Source organism: Diachasmimorpha longicaudata, chromosome 2 (genome assembly GCF_034640455.1).
Source record: "Diachasmimorpha longicaudata isolate KC_UGA_2023 chromosome 2, iyDiaLong2, whole genome shotgun sequence".
NCBI classification, from domain to species: domain Eukaryota; kingdom Metazoa; phylum Arthropoda; class Insecta; order Hymenoptera; family Braconidae; genus Diachasmimorpha; species Diachasmimorpha longicaudata.
Window position 1 is genome coordinate 8,631,358 of NC_087226.1, and position 24,748 is coordinate 8,656,105.

The 24,748-nt window shown below is 39.3% G+C and overlaps 1 long non-coding RNA gene across 1 annotated transcript in view; it reads right to left on the bottom strand.

Moving 5' to 3' along the window:
* LOC135172726 (uncharacterized) overlaps positions 1-24,748 on the bottom strand; it is a 152,846-nt gene that overhangs the window by 109,800 nt on the left and 18,298 nt on the right. Inside the window, exons 3-6 of the long non-coding RNA XR_010301160.1 lie at positions 13,757-13,920; positions 5,636-5,881; positions 5,141-5,435; positions 1,210-1,267 (exon numbers count right to left, since the gene is read on the bottom strand). This is a non-coding gene — a long non-coding RNA (uncharacterized LOC135172726). The remainder of the gene's footprint in view (positions 1-1,209; positions 1,268-5,140; positions 5,436-5,635; positions 5,882-13,756; positions 13,921-24,748) is intronic.

A 24,748-nucleotide genomic window follows, 5' to 3' on the forward strand; every position in this document is an offset into this window, starting at 1 on the left:
AAATATCAGAGTCACGTATATGCGGATATGAGGCCAGATGAGTGATGCTGGAGAATGAAAAAAAAAAAAAAAATTAATGGAGAAGGGGTAGGAAATTCATATCGACGAATTCACGAGAAAGGATAATTGAGGGAGGTAATTTCCCGAGAGCAATTTGCACCGAAATTTAAAACCAAAAATTGTCGTCGCATGTACAGTTCCCCTCTCCCAGAGTGAATGTATATTTTCCCTCGTCTGATACACTCTTTCTGGGAGATTTCACCTGCATCATCAGGCTAACCATATTTCCTCGTCTAATTCTATTTTCGCGCTGATCCGCCGATCGTATGACTCGATTTTTCGACAATTTAGGGAAGTATCCGAGGGGGAGTGCACATCGAATTAACGTCTCCCCTAGTCGTAGCGTTGTTTTCGGGAGTTGATGGGAGAAATAAAAAAAAAACACATGAGAGAGGATTTCCTCGTTTCCAACCTGATAGCCAGTCATTGAAGGGGAATCTAGAAATGGATTGGAATCATTTTTGATTACAATGAGTGAGGTACATCATTCAACGACTTCCTGGGAGGAAAAGTTCACCTGCCAAGCAATTCTGATGCTCTGATGAAGTTCGAAATTGTTTAAAAAATGAGATCGCTCAAGCACTTTCAATCCGTTATTTATTCCCTCCCACTTTGATATTCCCAATAATGACGATGAATCACTGGGCAATCTCTTACATCCTACACTTTTTTTTCTCTTGATAACGCATTCGCTAAATGCATTTGTACCTCAAAAAATGCATCACTGACTTCAAATTCACTTTTACCCGAAATCGTTCGATATATCTACTCGGGATACGGAGAAAAAACGAAGAGTCGCGCGTTTGACTGCAATCGTCGGGGATGTGCAGTTTAAATTTAAGTGGATTATAGATCCAAAGCGATGGTAGAACCACGTTATTCCGCTGCAGTCAACATCATTTTGCAGTTGCGTGCATTTTTATCCCCCTCCCACCCTTTTTTTTTTCGCAAACGTACATTTTAACTCGGATATTTTTCATGCGTCATATCACCGTATTACCCTTTCCCAATGACTTATGAACGCACCATCGAATTCGCCTCTCCAACTGGGCAAATTCTTTTTTCAAAACCCATTTTTATACCAGAGAATAAACGAATGAGTGCATTTTCTAGTGCATACTCATGATTGAATGATTTAATAGTACTTACCCCCCTTCAGCAAATTGATCGACTCAGAGGGAAGTCTCACTCACCGCTTCGCAGCCCTCTGAAAGCAGAAAAAAAAAATAATTTTCATTAATTCAACATCCTGTTGCAAAAGTCCCTGAGAGCCAAACAATGTTATTATGTGAAATGGTTCTTTTGTCAAGGGAAAAATGAAATGTGAATTAAAATGAAGTTTGTGTTTTGCGAAGGAGAAAAGAGAAAAGCCCTACCATTCTGGGAGCAATCTTCTGTAACCAATATTACTCGGGTAACAAAAAAGGAAGAAGGAAATTAAAATAATAAAAATGTATTTCCGCGCCGTATTGTTGCTCTGACCACTCGTCCTGAGGCAGACGTTGAAAATTGAATTGCAGAAACCTTTACAAAGTATACTGAGCAAATTTTTTTTTCTGGGATACTCATTGGGCTTCGCAGTGTACGTAAAAAAAGAAAATAGTGAATTCGCGAGGGGTTTGTCCAGTTTCAGATGGACCTAGTTGATTTTACTTGGCTTCCAAACAATAAAAAAATTAAATGATCTCGTTTCTAGTGAATGGGAACGTCACTTTATGGGCTTTCTTCTCGAAAATTGCTGGAGATGTAATCATCGACAGCCGTACTCTGCACAGGGTTTTTTGTTTATGACGAAAGTAAAAATCAATTTAAAAGATAGTACTAAATTATTTCTCAATCCTGAAATTATCATCCAATCTATTTCTGTGGTATTGACAAATACTACCAGTGCTATTGTTATTTAAATCTGCTCGAGCTACTTTCAAATTCAATAAAGTAAACACCATCTTTTTGAATTTGGTACAGACCTTAAATTTACCAATTAAATGGCGTCAAACCAATTTTGAAAAAACTCGAACTATTCAGCATAACTAAAAACAACTTTTTTTCAACATTCGTTGTTCATAAAGGGATGAAACTAAACGATATGACACGACAAATTCAAGACTTCTATTCACCTACACTAAAGTTTCCCGTCAGAAGCAAAATATCGAATCATCACCCCAAAACTATCAAAATAAAAACCTCTTCAAAATATATCAAAATGAAAAGTCATTGATCGCAATTGTGGGGTTATTATCCTTCTGCATATGATCCCTCCCTACGTGCTCGAGTATCCAAGAGGGTGACTTAAATCCATCGGATGGATAACCCCCCGCGGCGTGACTTATGCACCACCTCCAACATCATAATGAAGATCTATAGCACTATGTGGTGCCACTAATTCCCTACAATTCTACCTTGAGCTTTCAATACCCACATATCACCCAATCTCTTCCATTCTATCATCACTCTAATCGAACGTATCATATTCATCTCGTATTTGTTCTCCCGATGTCGATAAACTCTTTATATGTTGTGCCTCTGGCCCAATGATTTCTTGGAATATCAGTTGCGCAAATAAAGAAAATTCATCGGGTATCTGAGATGTGCATCGGTGGGAAAACAACGTTAGGAACGAAATAACCTGCTACATGATTCATTACATAGAGCGCTAGCTGCTCACCAACGATCATTACCTATTTTTTGCCACTGTTGCTACATGAAAATCTATTGCCATTTTATTCAGTATCATTGCACGATGAAAAAAAATGAGGTTAATGTGACCAGTGAGATTCCGACATTCGTTGTTTAAAAAATTTCCCTTGAAATTTCCGGGATACTTCTTGGAAAGTTCTACCACATATTACGTTCAGTGAATACACCTGAATTAATGACACAATTATCTCATAAAAAAATCATAAATCATAAATTCACATGATAACCGATGGACGAGTCTAATCCTCAATTTCCACTCCCTCGCATTCATTTTTCTCCATCTTCAAATCCGCCAAGAATAACAATTAGTAATTTTAAGCCCCATGGGATTAGGGAATGAGCATTACAGGGTACATCCTATTATATTTTAGCACTCGCAAAAATACCCACTCGTAAACAATCGTCTGAGCTCAGACGAGATTCCTCAGATCTCTTTATTCCCGAGTTGAAAGGGGAGAAATGAGGATTGAAACTCTGGCTCCTGGCAATTAACAGTGTAATTATCGTGAAAATACTCGACCGAGTTACGGTTTTCATTCCTCGGTCCTTAGGATTTTTAGTAAAAAGAGGGGATATTTCATTCTTAAGAATTTCACAGAAGGAAAATAATCCGTTGGTCTGGAGGAGTTTCGAGTGGAGAAAGAATTTTTTACTTGTTTTAAAGCTGAAGATATATTTATATGAATTCTAATGAACAGAAATATGAAAAAGCAACGATATTTGAATTGAATCCAATGCATGCTCTCAGTTTGATTCATACGAATTAACTGTTTATTCAATGCTAAATGATTAATGCTCTTTGTAATTACGGTTTGATATTCAAGAAACTCCCACGCGTGTTGACGCATAATAAAATGATGCATTCATAATGGAAGATAAACAAGAGAATTGTTACCAACCAATGAAGACGTAAGGTTCGATTTCACGATTGGCCATGCTACATGCAAATCATTCCCTCCTTACGTTATTTATGAGCTCTGAGCCAATAAACCATTGGGCACGTTGAGGAAGATGGATACAGACCTCCTGGGGAGGTTTGATCGAGGGGTATGATAATATTACGGGTGGTTGGGAGTTTCAACTGTCCAGGGAAATACTGGTTAAGGAAACTTCTAAACGGATTACCGACTTATGAGATTCGTTTCATCATCACGAGACGTGTGAGAACAAAAATGTGAATCAACCTATTTATTTCTAATTGGAAAAATTATTCCACAATTGGATGAATTATTTATCATCCCTCTAGTCAAATAACTGACTACTAGTGTTCCTTCTGATTTATAAGACTGGTGAGGTATCGCAAAATGTCTGTCTTTCCCACTCCAATGCAAACAATGTCTCCTAGAATGAAATAATTCCCCCTCAATATCCATTACAAAACAATCGTCATGAAATATCATCCCTCTTCGCGCAGTTATATGCCTTCACCCCTCACTAAGAGAATTCATTCACTGTCCACAATACCTGCTATTTACCTGGAAACCCACTTCCACTGTATTCAAATCCCAATTTTTTCCCCATAGTATTGCATTTCACTTCGTGTATCGACTTGCAGGAATCGGAGAATTATGATCCCCGGTCACTGAAGTATCGTTTCCACTAGACAGACGTTGAGCATATCACCAACAGTTACCCCCCCCCCTAACCATCAAATTCACAAATTCCCTCCTTTTACCTCTCATCCCATTTTTTTTATTCCCTTGTACTCTGTTTTTAACCCCTTTAACTCATCCAATTCGACTCATCTCGTCTCGCGCTACTGTCTCCCCAGTGCAAAAACCCTTCACTGGAAATTTCATTTCCCAGAATCCGTTTCCGTTCGCGTGTACTGGTTGTAAAATCAGTACATCCGGGTGTCAAAGCTATGTCACCCGATCGCCTACCCAACATCAAGTTCTAAATTCGATCAATGGGTGATACCAAGCGTAAAACACTTTTAGGGTTGAAAATTTAAAAGCCTCTGTGTGTGTTGCAACAGCCATGGGCTTTCGTCGTAAAGGCTAAATCGTTACTACAACCGTGAATAAAAAAAAATTGTGGGGTGCAACGGGGGGGGGGTGAGGTGAAAAGAAAGATTCGGGTGACGAGAGAGAGGAAGAGATATTGTCGAGTGTACGGGTGGGAAAACTTGACTACTTGAGGGTGCGATGAAACAAAAATAAATTCATTCTGACGTGTGTCGGACGTGCCAGTGAAGTGAATTTTTCAAGGAAAAATTGTTTTTTGCGTTCTTTGGCGACAGAAATGATAAAGTACCCTGATAATGTGAAAAATATTTCCGAATATACAGACTATACTTTTTTTGAGAAAAGTCAATTATATTCAATTAGTGAAATTTCGGGTAATCAGCATATATTTATGAAATAGTATGAATGTTCCTTACCTTCAATCCTGACGTTGGAGATCCTGATGAGCCTCGAAGTTCTGGCTGAAGACACTTATCACAGAAAACAATTTTTTTTGCACTCACACTCTCACTATCACTACTTCCCACTGCACAAAACACCGCGAATTAATTATCGAATTTTCACCACTTCACTACGTAATATTTTCTCTGAATAAAAACTCTTGTCATGTTTGTCAGTCTCAAACACTTGATTACAGACCACAATGCAGCAGTAGGCGATCGATACAGCATAATCGACGGGTGCAATCAGCCGCAGGAGTATTTCAAATTTCTGACGAAAAAGGGAAAACAATTAATTTGGGTTATTAACCACAAAACAAAATGGAGACAATGGAGTATTGTTTTCTTTTGAAAACAACGTTTCATGTGATTCCATAGGGAAAAATTCCATTTTGTTTAAAAATTTTGAATATTTATTTATCAGGAAAATAATTGACTGATAAAATTGATAGTTTTTTTTGTAGTACTCACCTATTCTCCCCTAGCAACGACCCTCGTCGAGTTGTAATTCATCGTAGGAATGCCCACTCAATCCGACATTCCCGAAAATCCCGTGATGCAAGGGTTGAGGAAAGTTCATCACGGGATACTGTCATTTGGCACCCATAGAATGCACCAGCCGGATATTGAGCCCAGTCGTGATCTGATTTCGAATCAATCAACGGTGGCTTTGCCCTGAATTTACAGTCGGCTCGTATTTCAAGTCCCTCTGTTAAACTGAATACAATTTTCGTCAATTGGTATATAGAAAATTTTATCGATTAGTTCAAGTACAAGTTCAGGAAGTTGCTTATTTGATTGAAACCTATTCACCAAACGCAAACCGTAAAACTTCTAAAAATGAACGATACAATGTCTCATTGACTCAAATCATTTCAACAATTCTCTGCAACAGTTGTAATATGTTTTTGCACCTATTGCTTCAACAAGTGAAGTTCTAAAACCCGTTTTCACAATAAACTGTCAATAAAATTTCACAAGAGGCTTAATTCTCACTAGTGCCCAGGGGCAACATCGTTCCATGGAGCATTGAAAGTGGAGCAGTCGTGCGAACAGGCACGTGCCATAATCTCCTCACCTGGAGATTGAATTATTAGATGATATACTAGCTATTCTACCGAGCATAACTTATACGATTGCATCATGACTGATAAATTTACCATCGAAATATTAATCTTAAATCATCAAGAAAAAAATGTACGAATGTACACACCCCTTCTAATCAATCTCACCATGAATATAAACATCGATATGCAACATTGTTGTAAATTAGAACCTAATTAAAGCTGGTAATTGCATTTAATCAAACACGAGTGAGAGTAGTGGTTAAAATTCATGGCTGTTGGTGGATATTCCAATTTAACGCTAATACATACAAATCACTGAAGTGCAAATCACACGGATGGGGGAAAATTGCTTTAACCGCTCTCGCAGAAAACCAGGGGCTTAATTCGCCAGTATTTTTCTATCGTACCACTGAATATTGAAAGGTAGCTTTTGCATACAGATTTTTTCGAAGAAATTCACGTGAACGTTCCTAGTGTACAATCAATTTCAAATCCTTCAATGAAGCTCGACATCGACGAGCTAAATTATCCTAGTGGGGTATTTATCCCACCAAAAAATGAATGAAGCTCCTATTTTGTAAACCAGCCCTCAAGAAATCAATAGCACAATGCAATTTGATTGAGAATGGTGCACACACTCATCGATCGAAGATTAGCATCTGGGATGCAGTGGCGAAGGGAGATCAGCGGGATCAATCACACGTGCTGAACCAATTCCTTTGGTCATCTGCTCATCAATACTGGTAATGGTAGGCACACCGTACCCATCCTACTTACATATATACATATAGGATATAGGCTGTGTGTTGTAATGCACATATGTACATGTATATACATGATGCACTGTACATCTCTAATAGGCATATAATCGTTATGCATATAGCGTAACGCGAATGCACACCGACATTCGTATATCCGTGTGTAGGCAGCCGTCCATGTGGGAGCTTCACTCTCACCCACTCTCCCTCTCTGGAACCTCCCCGTGATCGCACATGCGGCACGATTACAGATGCACCTCCCCTTGTGCACGCGTCGTCACGCTGACCCGATGTAAATTTCAAGATTCACCCGACGCATGATTACTATCTCAATTACAATCGGTTTAATGGAAATTCATTAGTCGGTTTTTCTGTTAACGACTTTTTAATGGAAATACTTTTTTTTTTGGGAAAATGGGCAATTTCTATTCATCTGAAATGATTACCATCATTTCACGTTAATTACATTATAATTTCTTAATTAAATTGTAAAACTGGGATTAATCAAGTTGATAAGAATTTAATTCTCCCGTTTTATCGTGTTGATTTTGGGGTTTGTTTTCCTCGTTTTCATTCATGGACAATTATCAGGGAGAAAATGATGCTATGGGCTCAGGGAATTGTGAATAATTAAGATAAATGTGTCAAACATTTCTTTTTTATATTCGAAGCAACTCGCTTCAGCTCAATTGACATAACAACGCCAACTGTCGCTGTGACGCATTATTCATGATATTGAGATTATCCACTGACCTTGTGCATTTTGCATAATGCATGCCACACGTGACAGACAACAGAAAATAGGGAAATTCTGGGAGGGACGAGGGAAAGTCAGAGGGCAATCGACGACAGTTGGACGATTAAATTTAATAGAGCACGTGTGTGCAAATAAATTTTATAAACTCCGGAGTTCACTAAAAAACTACTGTCTAAAGAGACCATACGTGTTTTGAAATTTTAACGTTTAATTTTAACACCTTCAAAATTTCAGTCATCGCAAAATTGTACAATTTTTCGTTATTCATGGAAGAATTGTTACAAAGTGCGTCTCGAAGGCACTAGTTTTTAGAGTGTAAATGACAAATAAAGTGATGTATTGAGCACTTGAGCATTGAACGACAATTTAATATTTCATGAGAATCGATTCACCATGCATTACCATAAATTTTCGGACCACTCCGGGACTGTCAAGAGTTCAGAGGAGAAATTTTTGAAGAATAGAGGGAACGAAAAGAAGGTACTTATTCGAGTCCTCAAATCATTCCTCAGACAGTTGAATATAAATATTCGAATATTTGAATTTTCTCGAGTCTCTTTTCGAGACTACCCTTCGGTGATGACACTGGAATGCTCAATTCTCAAGATGAATACTGCTACTTGGGTTGATGTACGCTCGAAACTTTTACTGCCCACTAAATTTCATCTCAGTTGAGATGAATTCTGGAGGCGAGAAGGGATGTTACTTGTTGCTCTAGGTGACAAACTGAGGCATTCCTCGTGTCCAAGGGGTTTTTAATAGTTACTAACCTATGATTAGAACTGCAGATATCTAATTTCCCATGAAATATCAGACATCAATGGTCACTTTATGTCATTATATTGGAAGAAATAAAAATAATTCTCAGGACAAGTCTATCGTCATATGAATATCAATTATAATCTCACCAAATATTCCAATACTTAACTGATCCATCGCAAATAAAAAAGATTGAAAGTGGAACAAAATTTAAATTTTGACACTTTTGGAGTAAAACCTAAACGTTCCACCCCTCCCCTTCTCCCATGTTCCACCATGTAAAATGTCGCTCAATTCCCTCCCATGATCAGGCTGTCATTAAACCCATCAGACCCCAACTCCCACAAAAAGCATAAAAATTCTAAAAATTCTAGTCATCTATCAGCGTCAAACAGCGCAATCACCGAGTGATCTTCATTTTCGAGAGGGTGTGAACGCTGAACGCGATAAATTTTGGTGCATACAATTTCCCCGGATATACCGAGACAATGGACACCAGTATATGGCCATAGTGAAACCGTGAAAATCGAGGTGGACTGAACGCAGAGTAAAAGAGGTGGGGATGTTCGTTACAGCGGGGTGTGATTGTCGTCCCATCAAAGTGGACAGTTTACAGATGGATTGAACGCACTACCCTTTCATTCCTCATTCCCCCCCGACAATCTCCTGTAACTGTGTGAGCCCCAGTGCTATTACTCAGGTGTAATTGCGTTCGCCCGTGCAATATTCTCCTCCATTGGTATGAAAAAAAAAATTGGTGTTAAAAAATTGAAACGGGGAGGAGGTAAAGAAATCCTGGGGCACAACTACCCGCTGGTTGACGATGGATTTAACGCTGAAGCACCAAGCACTATCTCTTGCATTTGGTATTGCAATACCGGTGGAGGCTATGGTCGCCTGAGGGCATTTGCCAGTTTCCAAACCCATGTACCAGCCCTCGATTCAATTCAATGCCACTCAATCAGTCAATGTAACGCCCCGGACACACAAACGATGTATGACCCTCTACTGTCCATTCGATGAAGTATATACTACGGTTTATGCGGTGATATGAAAAGCCTCGGGTGTACCGTATTACAATGTTTTTTTCATCCATGAATTTTTCGGAAAACAATGGAAGTTTTTTACGATGGAATGAAGGAATTCACTTTTGAGAGTGGATTTTTTTCGAGCCATGGATGGAAAGGGTCGACGAGGTCCTTTCATGAAAGATTGTCTGTCTATCAGGAAAATTGAAATTGTAAATTAATGTAAAAAGTGTGTTGAGCCCGATAGACAAGAGAGGATAGTAATAATGAAGTGAAGATCATTCTACTATCATACTAAATTAAAACCGGCAACGTTCAGTCAATATCTGCATCTAATTACGATTTATCATCCTATGCTTATTATCTTCCATGAAGTAACGCGAGAGAAAACGTCGAAAAGAAAAATGAATACTGAAAATACCAAAATCTTCTCGAAGCAATATTTCCTCTCTGAATTATCCGAACGAATGTGAATTTTTAGAAACCCTACAATCGCTGTCAAGATACTGTCAATGCCTCAAATAAATGTCTCCCAAATGAGCCACATCGAATGACCCCTCCTCCACGTCAAAAGGACATCTTTCATTCCATTTATATCCTCAGCAATCTCCATCGAGATCCATGAAACCATATCTGCTGTGCACTCTCCCTTAAAAACCTCTCTCCTCCCAATGCTCAATGACCTAACCACACAGGGAAACCACCATTGGACGTATATCGTCCGTGAGTGAATCTGCGGTGTCTGTTTCCGCGTCCAAGTTTACATACAAATGTTCCCCTCTAACCCCCGATTTTCGAGGAGATATTCAAACTCTCCCTTCTGGACTACTGAATTTTCCCTCCTCTCCTGGATATAACATCGGTTGTACGTGTAACCACATGACTAGAGAGAGGGGAGAGAGAGAGGGAGAGAGAGAGAGTGACATTCGATGGCGCCCACTTGCTATGTGCCTCTCTAATTATCCATGCCAATTAAGTGTACCAGGCTGGACTGATTCTACACTCCTGGGGGCTATACTGTCAAGTTAAATTCGACAATTCCTAGGCACCGCGATCTTCTCCGGATATCAACGTTCATTTGAAATTCAATGAATATGATTAAACAATTCAAACCTGTCATTACACAGAGAAAGAAAAATTTTTGTCAAATATTTTAATTAGCTGCACGATGATGGAAGCGCACTCATAAAGATACAAAGATTCTCCATCCCAATGAAACAAATAGTTCATTGAATTCAAATAGATCCGTAACATCGAGTGTAAAAGACCAATTTCCATCTCTCCAGAAGCTAATTCACGTTCAATTCAATAACTCCTATCACCGTGATAAGATGAATGATCAAAGTCTCCAGTGCCTCCAACGCAGCTCACCCAGGGGAACACATCCACCAATACTAAATTGCCAAATAACCCGTAAATACCACATACGCGTCAGGCCATTAGTCGCGATATAATGCGGTAGTTTTGCAGGTAGCGCCCTGGTAATTGCGGTCGATTGTACGACAAATATAGGCACTCTAGGTACCAACCATATCCAGAATAGAAATGTAAATGTGGGAATAACCGGAGAAGACAGTGAGCTGCAGATATGTTAGAAGGGCATACACCGACATCTCTCCCAGTTGACATTCAGAAAGGTACCCAAGGCACTTCCTATGCTAATTGGTCCAATTAGCATAGCAACGCATAGTGGCGGAGGGTGGGATTTTCGAGTTGACGACTGAAGAGTCGGTTTCCTCATAAATTCGTCGATATTCGGAGGCTTCTCTGTCGCACCCAAAATCCTGTTGAAGGATCCAAATGGAATGTACATTGCAAGGGAATGGGTTGGACTGGTAGTGTGCGTATGTCACTGCTATTTCGGACATTGAATTAACATAAAAGGGAAGAGTCAATATCGTAAACAATCTCGGTGGGTTGGGGCTGACTCGTTGAATTCAACGGAATCACAACGATAAATTCGTCGATATGACGAGGGGACGTTGGACTAGTAGATATTTTCTAATGCCAGTGACGAGACAAGTTTTAAATGTCTCGTAAATTCGTCGATACGACGCCAACTGTAACTCCACCCTTTCTTTTATTATGTTTAGGATGTTTTCTGGACCCGGGGGTGATAAATAATCGATACAATGGATGATAACGGCAACAATTGTCATTATGTATCCCCCCTCCCTCAAATTTCATTTTTTATCTGTGTAATTGTCTGGTCCAGGTACAAACAGTCATCGGACATTAGCATAGATATTGTGAGAATGTTACACAATGTTTTTTTCGAGGGGTACGTACGGATAATTGATGATATGTACCGGTTGACGTTACCGCAGGAGAAAAAAATATGTGAATGTAATTTTTTTTATTAATAATGGGAGCCATTGACGAATTATTTGCATAAGAATTACTTTGACGCTTATTAATTACGGCTTTATTTTTTCCCTGAACTAATTGAATCATTTATAAAGATATTCGCGAGGTGAGAACATGAGACAAAAAATGAGTTTAATAATTCCCGGAGGGGTTGATGTTATTCAAGAATATTTTCGGGCGCGATAGAGGTATCATGGTGCTTAGCATTTTTACCCTTTTTTCGTCTGTCGTTGTGGGAGCATTTCCGTTATGATGCTTAAGTTTAAGTTTAACCCCGCGTATCATTCGGGATAATGTGGATATTTGGGAATAAAATGCGCTGTGCTTGCACTGCCCGAACATCGTACCGATATCGCGTGAGAATTTTATGATCGGCGACTTCGTTTGCATATCAATGGGTGAGAGTTTGAGGTATTTAAGTGCGCCATTTTGAATTTTCTTCAATGCAGAAACTAGTCTTGAGAGTAACCTCCTAAAAGAGGAGAACAACCAATTTTTATTTAACTAATTAAGTCTCGTTCCATCGACTGAGTTATAATTAATTTTTCATTATTAAATTGTCAAACTTGAAAAACGTTAGACTGAATACTTTCAACTGAGCACATAAATGTTTCGAAACTCAATATAAATTTAAAAACTCGTCTGATATCGTAACCTGTACCAGCAAACATCCGCCCGTCCCCTGATATAACAAAGAATTGTTTTTTTTTCCTTATCTTCCAATACCTCGCCTCGAAACTTTAATTACGTTGATATGAAATATATTAATGCAGTGTAAACTCCTCGGTCTTCGTTAACGCTTAAATGACAAAGTTCCCGAATGTTTGAGTTTAGCTGGGGGTTTTCAACGAAACCCCATTGGGTGATCGTCCCTCTATCATATTTATATATTTATTTCTGAGGCGGATAATGAAGTACCAATATACGTGTGGAAGATTAATCGAGTCATAATGCTCTCGTTATGACAAGATAAAATGCGCGGTGAAAATACGAGAGTCGAGTCACTGTCTATCAATTTTAGTCATCATTCATTCCTCTTTGGAATTTATTATATGTCTTTAGTAATGAGACTGTCTAGTCTAAAGTTTGGAAAATGGAAATTTCCATGTGATTTGCATCGAAGTGACATTGAGGCTATCCAAGACTTTGGCATTTGATTCTCCAATGAAATGATTTACTATTTTGTAAAGGCGCCGCACATTCTACCACCAAACTGCCTATTTTCTAATAAGAACCCCCTTAGAACAACGAAATAATCACAAATGATTGAAGCGATGTTGTTCCACTAAAGTGCGACCAAAACTCCAAAGAGAGAGTTCCTCCTCCATATTATTACCCTTTCCAGCATTTAACCCAACAAAACCCCCAACCCCAGACAAGAAACGACTTTTGATGTAACATTTATCCATGAATGAAGCATCAGAGGACAAGATCTCCGCAATAATCACAACGATAGACAACTCTCCAGCCTAACAAAACTCCTCCTCATCAGAACAACAAGAAAATGTTGAGAATTTATTCACTCTGTCCACCCTACACAACCCTCCTCCCATTCCTCACCCCAACGAGCTTTTTCCCTCATCATTCAACCACTTCTCTTTTCATTTAAACACGACTCGGAAAATGCTTTTAGAGCTGAATTTACCAAAAGCAAGTGGAGAAGTGAAATACCTCAGTATATAAAATACAATTAACCCGAGCCGAATGTAGAAAGCGAGATGGCTTTTGTGTGAACCGCAGAGATTCATTGAAACGAGAGAAAGAACGGTTAGAGTCGAATGGTAAAAGGCTTCGAATGCTTTGACAGATAGAACCTCTGACGTTAACTTTCTATTTGCAATCTTACTCTCACTTACCCACTCATTCTCGCCTTTAGCCGAAGTACTTATAGACATTTAATTAAGCTCACACTTGTGCCTCAACCAGGGTAAAATCATTCTCATGCACGTTACGAAGTTCTCGTAATCCGAAGCCACCGGTGCGCCCTCTCTATTCACCTTTGCACTCGTTGGAGAAACGCCTGCAAAAGAAAATGAATTTGTTTATACATAGGCTATATATTATACGTAAATTCAATACCCCGTAATTTTTTTTTTGCCCTCGAAGGATCGAGGAAAATTGAGGATAAAAGGATTGGAGGAGTCACCTGGTGCAGATTGAATGTTTCAGGGGAGAATAAACCTCTTCCTGGTCATTATTTTCACACATTTTTCCGTCTACATATTTTCCCTTGGGCTTCAACCCTTCTTTCTCTTTGTTTTTTTTTTCGACCGTAATAACTCCAGTACAACCGTGTGTGCACGTCAGTTTCACGCGACGATGGATATCGGGATACGTTTTATACCATTAATTCCAATCGCCTCTGCACACCCGGTTGAGTTTTAATTACCGATAAAATACACGGGCGTGATGCTTGATGAGGGAAAAATTACCACTCAAAATCGACGGGAGATTGGACTGTGTACATGGTTTATTTGGAATTGGGGAGATTTATTTTAACGTGGATTACGTTTTTTTTCTAGACCTTTTTTTTTTGTGGAGTTGGTGAACCTAAAGCAGAATAACCGGAGAGGGTTGAATGAAAGTTAATGAATTTGCTTTTTTCATTTCGATGGAAAAATTGTATGCGAATATTTATGAGAAACATCCTTCTGCAAAAAATCTATTTGTCACTCAAACAAATTCGCCAAAACAAATCATTATTTATCAAAATTCATTGAACTCGACTGACTCCTTCTAGAACGTTTAATTATTTCAATAACTCATATTTATCACCGGAACTTCATTGTATTGTTTCAAAACTACTGTATCCAGAATTTATAACATCCATTTACCCTCCTTCCCTTCAACAACTAGTGACTACTGCCAAAAGAGACGTTAATCGGAAGCGAGCTTCGACGCCGGCGCGATCGCTCACAACCGGAAACGAAGTGGAGCGAAAAAACATGTTTCTCCCTTTCACCCTCCACCCAAGAAGAGAGTGTCTAAGTGTCTGCCGAGGGGTTGATACACACACATAACTGTATACGTGTTCACGAGTGGGTGGAAAACATGTAGGTGATGCAATTGAATAAAGTGGAGGCGTCGATATGTGACGACAGTCGGATATGGCGAGAGGAAGACAACTTCAGAAATTCTTTCTCTTTTTTTTTTCTTCCTCTCATCGTCTCAGGAAACCCTCCTCTCTCGACTCTGTCGTTTCAATCTAATCGACCATGATGTAATTCGAGGCTGGGTTAAAGTTACCCGATTACTCTCTGACATTGCCTCGAAATCTGTTCTTCATCATTCCCTTTGTTCGCGTGAATCTTGCGGATATCTTCATTGATCGGGGGGTGAAATTTCGTATGCAACTGCGGAGTTTCATGATGATGAGAGCGGTACGTGATTTCCGGTTTTCGGGGAGGAGGGGGGGGGGCAGATGGACTCAGAGGAAATGGCCGAGGGTATTTACTCGGTCAGGGAGATGTTCACAGTGATTAATTACAGAATTTCGATATTAATGTGATTTGATTTACTATCCGACCAGCAGCTCGAATATGAATGAATACTTATTCTCAACTTTCCAATAAACCGTGACTTATGAAAATTGTCTCCTTTCTAATTTTCGAAATTTCAGAATAAAATAGAAAATTAAAATTGTTAAACACATTTTCAATTGTGCAGCATTTTGCTTGATAAACTGTCATCCAAATTTTCACTCTTCCGCTCTCAAATAATCAAACATTTCAAACATTGAAAAATACTGAAGACGTGCAGTTGCATCAATTCACCCCTAAAACCCAAAAAGTAAAATACTAAAAGCAAACAATACCCTCTACCGGTATTTACTCAGTCTCAATCGTACAATACTTTCCTCTAAATGGAATAAAAAAAATATAGAGTGTAAACCTAACCAATCTATCCATCGTGTCATCGCCCCCGAGACTCTCTCATTTACACGTGAAATCTAAAATTCGATGTTCTCATATTTCACAGTGCAAAGGGGAAAAACCAAGTGCTTCTGGTACATTTTTTTTTATACTGATAAACCCATCATCATTGAGTTGTGATGGGTTCAAGGGAGAGTGGGGGGAGAGGAGTGAGAGGGATAGAAATATACAGTTAGAGTGGTGAATCGATAAACGAGACGAAAGAGAATGGAAATGGTATCTGTGATGGAAGTTACCAGTGCATTGTGATCCACGCATCATCAACATTGACGACCTCCGCCTCGACAAAAACCTCTGCACGAGCCCTCGGCCCATTGGCACGAGTTTACGAGCATGAGGGAATAGCTTCTTTTCCCACCACTATTCCTATTTTTCTGTCGCTCAACGACTTCAACCACTCGACCCCCTACCAAGCTCAGATTGTCTTTTCAGTATGACGTCATCCTCCAATTTTGTTCACGCCCAGTAAAGTTGGAACGAAATTATGGTTTGAATGATAAACAATAAGGAATTATCGCATAAAATGTTAACATCATTTGTATCAGAGTGACAGTGAATTTTTCCATTATATTTTATCAAATCTATGCGCAATTAACTGAAGCAATTCAAGTCTCACACTTCAAAAATTATCTCATCCCCATAAATAATTCATCGATAATTATCCCCTCACAGGTGATTGAAAAAAAAAGCTACCGAGAACAATTCGACGGCCTGACATATGTTTCTATGGTGAATCATATACCCAGATTAGCATAACTAACGTCCCTTCCCTCCCCACCTCGCCCCACTGCAATTAGCATATTCGTGTAATACGAAGTGAACTCACGTGTCACTCTGCCACCTCTCGACCGTAAAAATAGGAAGGAATTATTGCCTTCGGTAATGACACTGCAAAATCGATAGGCATTCTACTACCCTCAAACTCGTTGGCCCACGAAATTTCCGGATATAGGTTTTCGCACACCAGCGTCATAATTCCCCATCCCACTCCCTTCTTTCCAGCCCTCTCACTCCCAAAATCCCAGTCCCTTTTTCCCAGGTATTCATTCCCTCTCGCCAATTGCAAACTGAACGCAAGCTGATCCTCTCTGGAGTGAAACGATAAAACCAACAACCATTGACGACCCATTTACTTCTCTCTCTCTCTCTGAATATCGAATTATTACAACGAAATTAGCAGGTATGGCTCAACGATTGCGGATAAAACCACCAAGAGTGGATGAAATAACGTGAATGTTGGATAAATTTTACAAGCGTCATTTTGATGGTATATCCACCTAGAGTGTGAGGTAAAAAACATAGACATGGTATTATTGGATTACTGGAAAATTAAACTGATGGATACATTTCCACCGATGACTTAATTAACGTCGAAATCGGCAGTGAGGATAATTGAGAATTGATGATCGAAATTTCTGACCAAAAATATAAAACCAATTTTCACGATCATTGCAATAACTTCGATTTACCTAATCAATAACCGAATTGGGGAATTCGCAAATCGAGAATAAACTTCATTAAAATCCTCAGAATTAGAATAATTTCAATCCAAAGGTTTTGTGCGAGGTAAAGCCGTCATTTCATCGCTTTAATTCCCCGATCCGAAATCCATGAAATTCTTCCAAATCAACATTAAATTTAATTAGCAAATTCTAAATGTCATCACGTCGCTGGACATCCACAATTTGCCATTGAAAATAGCCCGAGGCCATATGAATAGTACGTACATATTGTCCGAGTGAATAGTAACCTCGCACGAGGTTCAATCACTCTCCCAAAGTTAGTTTGAAAGGCAGGCAAGGGTTTCAACGGCATCAGAACCTCCACAGATGCAATGCATCGGAACAACCGATGAATGCACCTAGTACGGCCCACCCGCACCCCTGAGCATTGTACCATCACGTATGTGATGTATGGAGAAACACCAGGGTGTATTGGATAACGTCAAGTTCCACCCGTGGATATTGCATTGAACAATTGTATAACGCAACAGCATGCGTCGACGGTATGCCAAATCGTTGGTGTCGATCCCCAATGCAAGTGCTAGTGAATTTTCCAGCAACGCGATAGAATGCATGCGTAATTAATGAAACCAATAAAGCCGTTTGTACTCAACGGAAATTCGTTAAATTTAATTGGATGCGAGTAATCCTGAAATTGTTCGCTCCCTAAAAACTCACATGTAGTGTTTTAATTTTTTTACGGATTTTCCAAATACAGGGCTTTGCAAATTTTGAATATTCACCTTCTGATAGAAAACACGAGTGATTTGAAAAGTTCTCGTTAGAAATTTCAATTTATTTTCTAGCTTTCCATAGAACTTTCAATAGATGTACCAAACGAATAGGAAAATCCGGATTATATTCAACTCCAATCACCATCAATGACCAGAAGACGTGAAATCGTCAAAGGAGATTCAATATTCATGACTAGCAGATTTCTAAATATTTCATAGTCAGCATTGCCGGGGGGTAGTTCAATGAAACATCCTCTAAACCCCGGTCTTTCTTTATGAATTGCATGCATCGATATTAAACGATGATAATATGACATACCCTAGGGCTATTGCTGATAAAAAAATTAGTGAGTGAGGGAAAACAACTCATGGACATCGCTCGTTCAAAAATCGCTTATAATCTATTCATGACACAAATTAAATACCCATCGTCTGATAGTTTATCAAAATTTTACTACTTAAAGATAAACATTGACGACCTGAAGATGGCCGATGAATAAAATATAACACCGTCATAACAGTATTTTTTCTTTGTCACTAGAAATTAGACGCAATTTGACGGTTTCAATAATAATCTGATGTATAAAAAATTGCAATACTTCATCAGTATTTTGTTAGTACTCTTCACTGCAACATGTCAGACCGCGTTTAAACGTCCACGTGAGAGATATCAGTACGATGTAGTGACACGTTAGGGTGTGACACTAGCACACGGGAATTCAACAACGGTTGGTAAATCTCGTTGAATCTAATATTACAGTGACAGTGGATGCATTAGCGGATTAACGTACTCGCAATTTCTGGTCGACCGAGTCATGAGGTATATTTGCATGGCATTATACCATGCATCCCAATGCTGTTATATGTGAATGCTATATCTAATTTACTTCCGCCTAGTTTCCCCCTCACACTTCTCACACCACTATTCCAGGTTTCTATTGCACTCTCGATTCCACCGCTAATTGTATAGATATGGCGACACTATCGAGAGAATCCTCTTGTTCAGGTGATAATTGTATTACTATCCTATCAGCGTGATTGCCATTCCTGGGAGGGAAAGGGGGAGAGAGGAACGTTCGTCAATAGGAGCGTTTGAAGTGTCCAGTGGTGGTAGGATCTATCGAATTCTCGAGGCCTATCCAACGGACACCTTCAAGCCTATTCCATCCCGCGACTAGTTTGATTCTAAGCCACACAGTGGATCTTCCATATCATGGATAATGGAATATTGATCCATATAGAACCTTTGTCCTATCCAAGATTAAACCTGTCCTCCATCCCAGGGTACGCAATGTTCTTGCAGCAAAATTTAAAAAGAATTATAGTATATTTAGACGAAGAGAAAAATTGTTTAAAAATTACGTGTCTGTTCCGTAATCTGTCAGTCAAAATATTCGGTAAAAATTACGGAACAGTTACGCCTTTATTCAGTGAACTTTCAGGAAATATTTTCAAACTGTTTCGTAATTTTTATTGAATACGGTTTTGACTGGCAGATCGTGGAATAGGTACGTAATTTTTAAATAATTTTTCTCTCCGCGTAGAGTTTTCAGATATTCCAGTAGTTTGGCTGCTCATTTAGATGAAACTAAAACCGAATCTCAGTAACACTAAAACATACCATAAATGTACTGAAAATTGCAGCTAAAAATCAATTTCACTCCACAATTACGCAAATACTTCATCGTTTTTCCTCGACGTTTTTCTGTGTGTGTCAAACCTGAGACTATAAAAAAGGAAATAACGAAATATGTTCAGGGTAACAAAGAAGAAGAACGAGGCATTGTCAGCTGTATCGTAAATACTCGTGGAAAGATAAACATGAATTTACTAGGTGGTAGCACGCGACGGCCGTCGATGTGCAATTCTGAAGAGTGTGTGTTGCAGTCGAACATACGACTTCCATGAATGGTAAATAAATATCAGGAAAACGTACGAGTGTCGTTGAAGTGAATTTCACTGAAGATCATTGCACCTTGGATAATTATATTGTACAACGTATGGAACGAGTTGTATTGCGAGCAATAATCCACGAGATTAAGAATATCCACCTATTCACTATTCGTGAGAAATGTGTCTGGGTGTAGGAGTTGATGAAAAAATAGGCAAACACTGTGGTGCATTACTGCACGCAATAGTCTAATAAGCCGTCCCGATAAGGAGGAGTCAAATGAGAATGTAAATCTCACCTCAACGGGTGGCATTTTTCTAATGAGAAACTCCATGCAATTAACAAATGAGTTGTCGAGATTTTATGGTCAATAATATATTTCGAGACTCTTAAAAAAAATTTTAATTTGAAATTCAATATCCCGAGATTTACCGAATCAAACTATGAACTTCCTTGCAATCGAACGATGATTATTGCCAACAAGATTGTTGCAATATCGTTTCATCCTGAAATATAACCCGATGTTTTCCGACATATGCTCCCGAGGTACTTATAAGTTATGTAGACCATGTGCGAAAACCGCATTTCAACCACTAGTATTTGAGTTGGCGACTTCACTACTGGCGGTTTACACACCATCAGCATTGTTGAAATTATCGAAATACCACAAGGGTGTATAAACCCACCTTACACCCACTAGTTCTACAACTGTACTCCTTCCTGCATAAATCCTTCCTACAGCTTGAATTCAGTAATATGTTAAACCTGCATCGAGAGCAAATTAATTGATGGAGAACCCGAAGCCTTACCGACTAATGCCCCAAACCGTTCATCCCAATTGCTATTTCTAACGTAATCGAATTTGCATGGTTAATACTGTTGACTGGCTTCCTACATGACGATAACTGAGTCTCCATACAGTCCTAGTTTATGGATAATCGATCTGGAATCTATGGCTGACAAGTACAACCAGTATTTTCAAATGACGCTGGAAGTTTTTCAATTTCGTGGGATTTTCGGACTAGTGATTGGAGAGATAAGGAGCTTAACAGTGGAAAACAATGGGGAAACCGTTGCATTGTAATCAACTGGTTGGAGTGGTTGGATACAGCCAGGAGTAGGATTATAGTTTCCATTGACTTGTACTTCATCCGATTCTCATTGGAACCTCAACTAACCATAACAGGTAATTTTAATTATTGATACTAAATATTGCTGTTCCTGACTATTGCATTAAATTGAAATTTCTAATCAGTGAAATCTGAAATTTAATTATTATTCCCTGGGGAGTTGAAGACAGTGAGGAGGGAGAGTTGGTCCTAAACTGCACTTTACCGCCATCTATCATCCTTCCCCGAAAGCCGATTGACATTGTCAAAGGTGTTAGAAAAATTCCCAAGCATTTACGTATAAACATCTTATGCATATTGATGTTTCTAGATTATTATCTAGGGGATGTAGTCCCTCTAACTGGATTTTTCAAATATTTATTTACACTTATTAAAGAACTTGAAATTACTCTCGAAATTTCTCCCAGTGTGACCTCCCTGACATCTACCTCCCAATAACAATTTTTCCCCAATAAGATGCTCATTATCAATTTCATAAGGAAGGCTTTTGCACTCGGTAATATATTGTGAGGACCTCCTGACACCTGAGCCAGACGGCAGAGTTTAATGTAACCAACGGTCAACACAATCAGTTCCTTACATTTCTTCTCTCTTATACCCGGGCTTTATTTTATCGTTGATAAAGTCTGATAATTGGGAATCGCATCAATATACTGTAACTCGTTTTGGCATTGACTACATTGATTACGATTATCCTCAAATCTCGGGATTGCTGGATTAATTTTGTTTCAAGTTGTATAATTTACATAATAATAACCTGTATATCGCAGGTGTTTTGGGTTGACGTTAACAAGAAGTTTGCAACTATATGTGCGATGGTGGTGTAATGGTTCAGCATAACAGTTCTGGTCTTGCAGCCGAAGCGCCACCATCGAGCGGTAAAGCCTCTGATGCAAAATCCAATTTAATCTCAGTTATCATACACCAATAGTGAATAGTTAATACAAATGGTTCTTAATTAAACATCCACACAACCGAATATCAACACATTCCCAAGTGGAGTCACCAAAGAAACAGTGAAAGTGCCCTACACCCAGCTAACCTCAAAAGTGGACACGTGCGAGCCTCCCACGCCAAGCGTGCCGCCTTGCACCCGATGTCGAGCAATAGAGTCTCGGATACCCAGCTCCCCAAACACAACTTCTTCGCCAGAGTGAAACAACAGCTAACCAAAACATGACGATGGAACCCTCTACCACAGATATGGACATTGAGGTCACCAAGTCAAAAGCTATGAACCTCATAACCAACACAAAACTCACTGATCCCGACGACCTGATCATCACCGGGAACCAGGCTATGACTAAAGCACAAATTAGCAGATCAAATGCCAAATTCAAACCAACAATACCAAACAAAATCTCCAAAACCTCCAAAGACACAAATAAAAAAGGTGAAAAAAGACCAAAATTACAAAATTCTGAATCAAATGACTCTTCATGTAGCGACATCGACGAGAGCTCACCCCAGCCTAACCCACAAAGACATCAATGGATGGAGAAGTTAGTCGAGGAGAACAAAACACTTAAAAACCTCATCATCAACCAGCAGGAGACAATATCAAGACTGAATGAAACCATCACGAAACTACAAAACACCATGGACAAAGCCATAAACCTCCAAAGCAGCAACACATATCCAGCCAACTCAACAAATGCAGAGAATCCCCATGCCAGGCCATCATCGGGTAAACCCCCAAGCCAAACAGGCATCTGGGAGTACCCGCCTCTCCCGAAACCAAAATCATCACTAGAGGAGATACTACTCCCAGGAAAAGAAAAAACCTCCGATGCCAAGAGGACAAAGAAACCCAACACCTACAGCAGAACACCATCACCACCTCCAGCAGCCCCTCATCCCTCGCCAAAAGGTAAACCACCACCATTACATATACATAACAAATCCCCTGAGGAAATAGTCAAATTAATAGATATTAATATCAAAAACAACCTCACAGAAGATTTCAACATCAAAAGAGTCACAGATTTCAAATCATCCTTATTATTAAGCAACGCCCATGATTATATCCTAGCTAAAAATCTCCTTATTGTAGAAAAAATTCCATTCTTCACTTTCACCCAAAGTGAAGTCAAACCCCAAACACTAATATTAAAAAACCTCGCGGGCAACTATTCTGACCTTGAAGTCTTGGAAGAGCTCAAAAAAGAAGGGTGCAAACTTAAAGACGTAGAATTCACCAACGTCAAACGATTCACAACCAAAAAATCCATAGAATCTAACAGGAAACTTGCAATGTTCATCGTGCAATTGTCCCCATCCAGTTCAGTCGGGAACGTCAGAAAATTAAATAAAATTTTTCACCAAATAGTTTCATGGGAAAAACTTTTCCAAAAAAAGAACACCTCCCAATGCAAAAACTGCCAAAGATTTGGCCACACCGCAACTAACTGCAACCTAACCCACAGATGCGTAAAATGCACTAACGACCACTTACCCGGGCACTGCCCGCGCAATATCACAAAAGGGATGGAATCTGATGGTTCTCAATCCCAAACCCCTAAAGTAGCCTGTGTAATTTGCAAGCAGGAAGGCCATCCAGCATCTTATAAAGGCTGCCCAGTTCAAAAAGAAATGAGACTGAAAATTAAGCTCAAGAAACAAAATTTAACCGACCAAAGAAATTTTATTAAGGAGAAAATACTCAAAAAAACCATACCGGGCCTAAATTACAGCTCAGTTGTAAGGAACCCCACCCATCCCACCACCACACCCCACTGTACATCACCACCCCAGAATAAAACCACCCACATAACACCTATGAACCCTGAAACCACTATCTCATTCAGGCACGCAGCTTCTAGGCCCCCATTTAACACCCCCCTTTCGGACTCCTCTAACCTATCCCATCTATTCATCAAATTTAAAGAAGACATTACCTCAATCATCAACGCCAAATGCAACACCTGGCAGTTCGCTTTAGACCAACACGCCAACCAACTAAATTTCATACTATCGACAATGGAGAAGGCCAACCTGTTTCCCAACAACAATGCATAACACATCCAATCAACCCCAAAAATTCAAATCAATCAACGAATTAAAATGTTTCGCAATTAATGTTAACTCAATTATATCAAACCAACGTAGAGCATCCCTACTTCAATTCATAAAAAAAAATGACCCAGACTGTGTACTACTCAGTGAGACCAAGCTATCTGAGATGCACAAACCTTACTTCGACAACTACAGACTGTACCGCGACGACAGATCAGCCATGGCTGGGGGCACGGCGATCTTAATCAAAGAGTCAATCAAAGCGACAAAAACAGTAACAAGATCGACGCCAAATTTTAAATGCCTTGAAACCACCATCATAAAAACCAACATAAATAATACGGACATTCTATACATCATTGCAGCCTACGGGGTAGGTGACAACAGAAAAGAATTTATGCAAGAACTCCAAACCCTCTTCACTGAACTCAAACTTAATAACCCAGAAGTATACTACATTCTAGCAGGCGATCTTAACGCCAAACATGAAAATTGGGGAAACTTTAACCACAATAACAGAGGGCTAGCCTTAAACAAATGGATAGAAGACAACGAACTCGAATTCAAAATCCAATTCAACAGTTCTCATGAGCCATCCATGCCCAGGGAGGGGTCCTACCTCGATGTATCTTTGTCTGACGCCA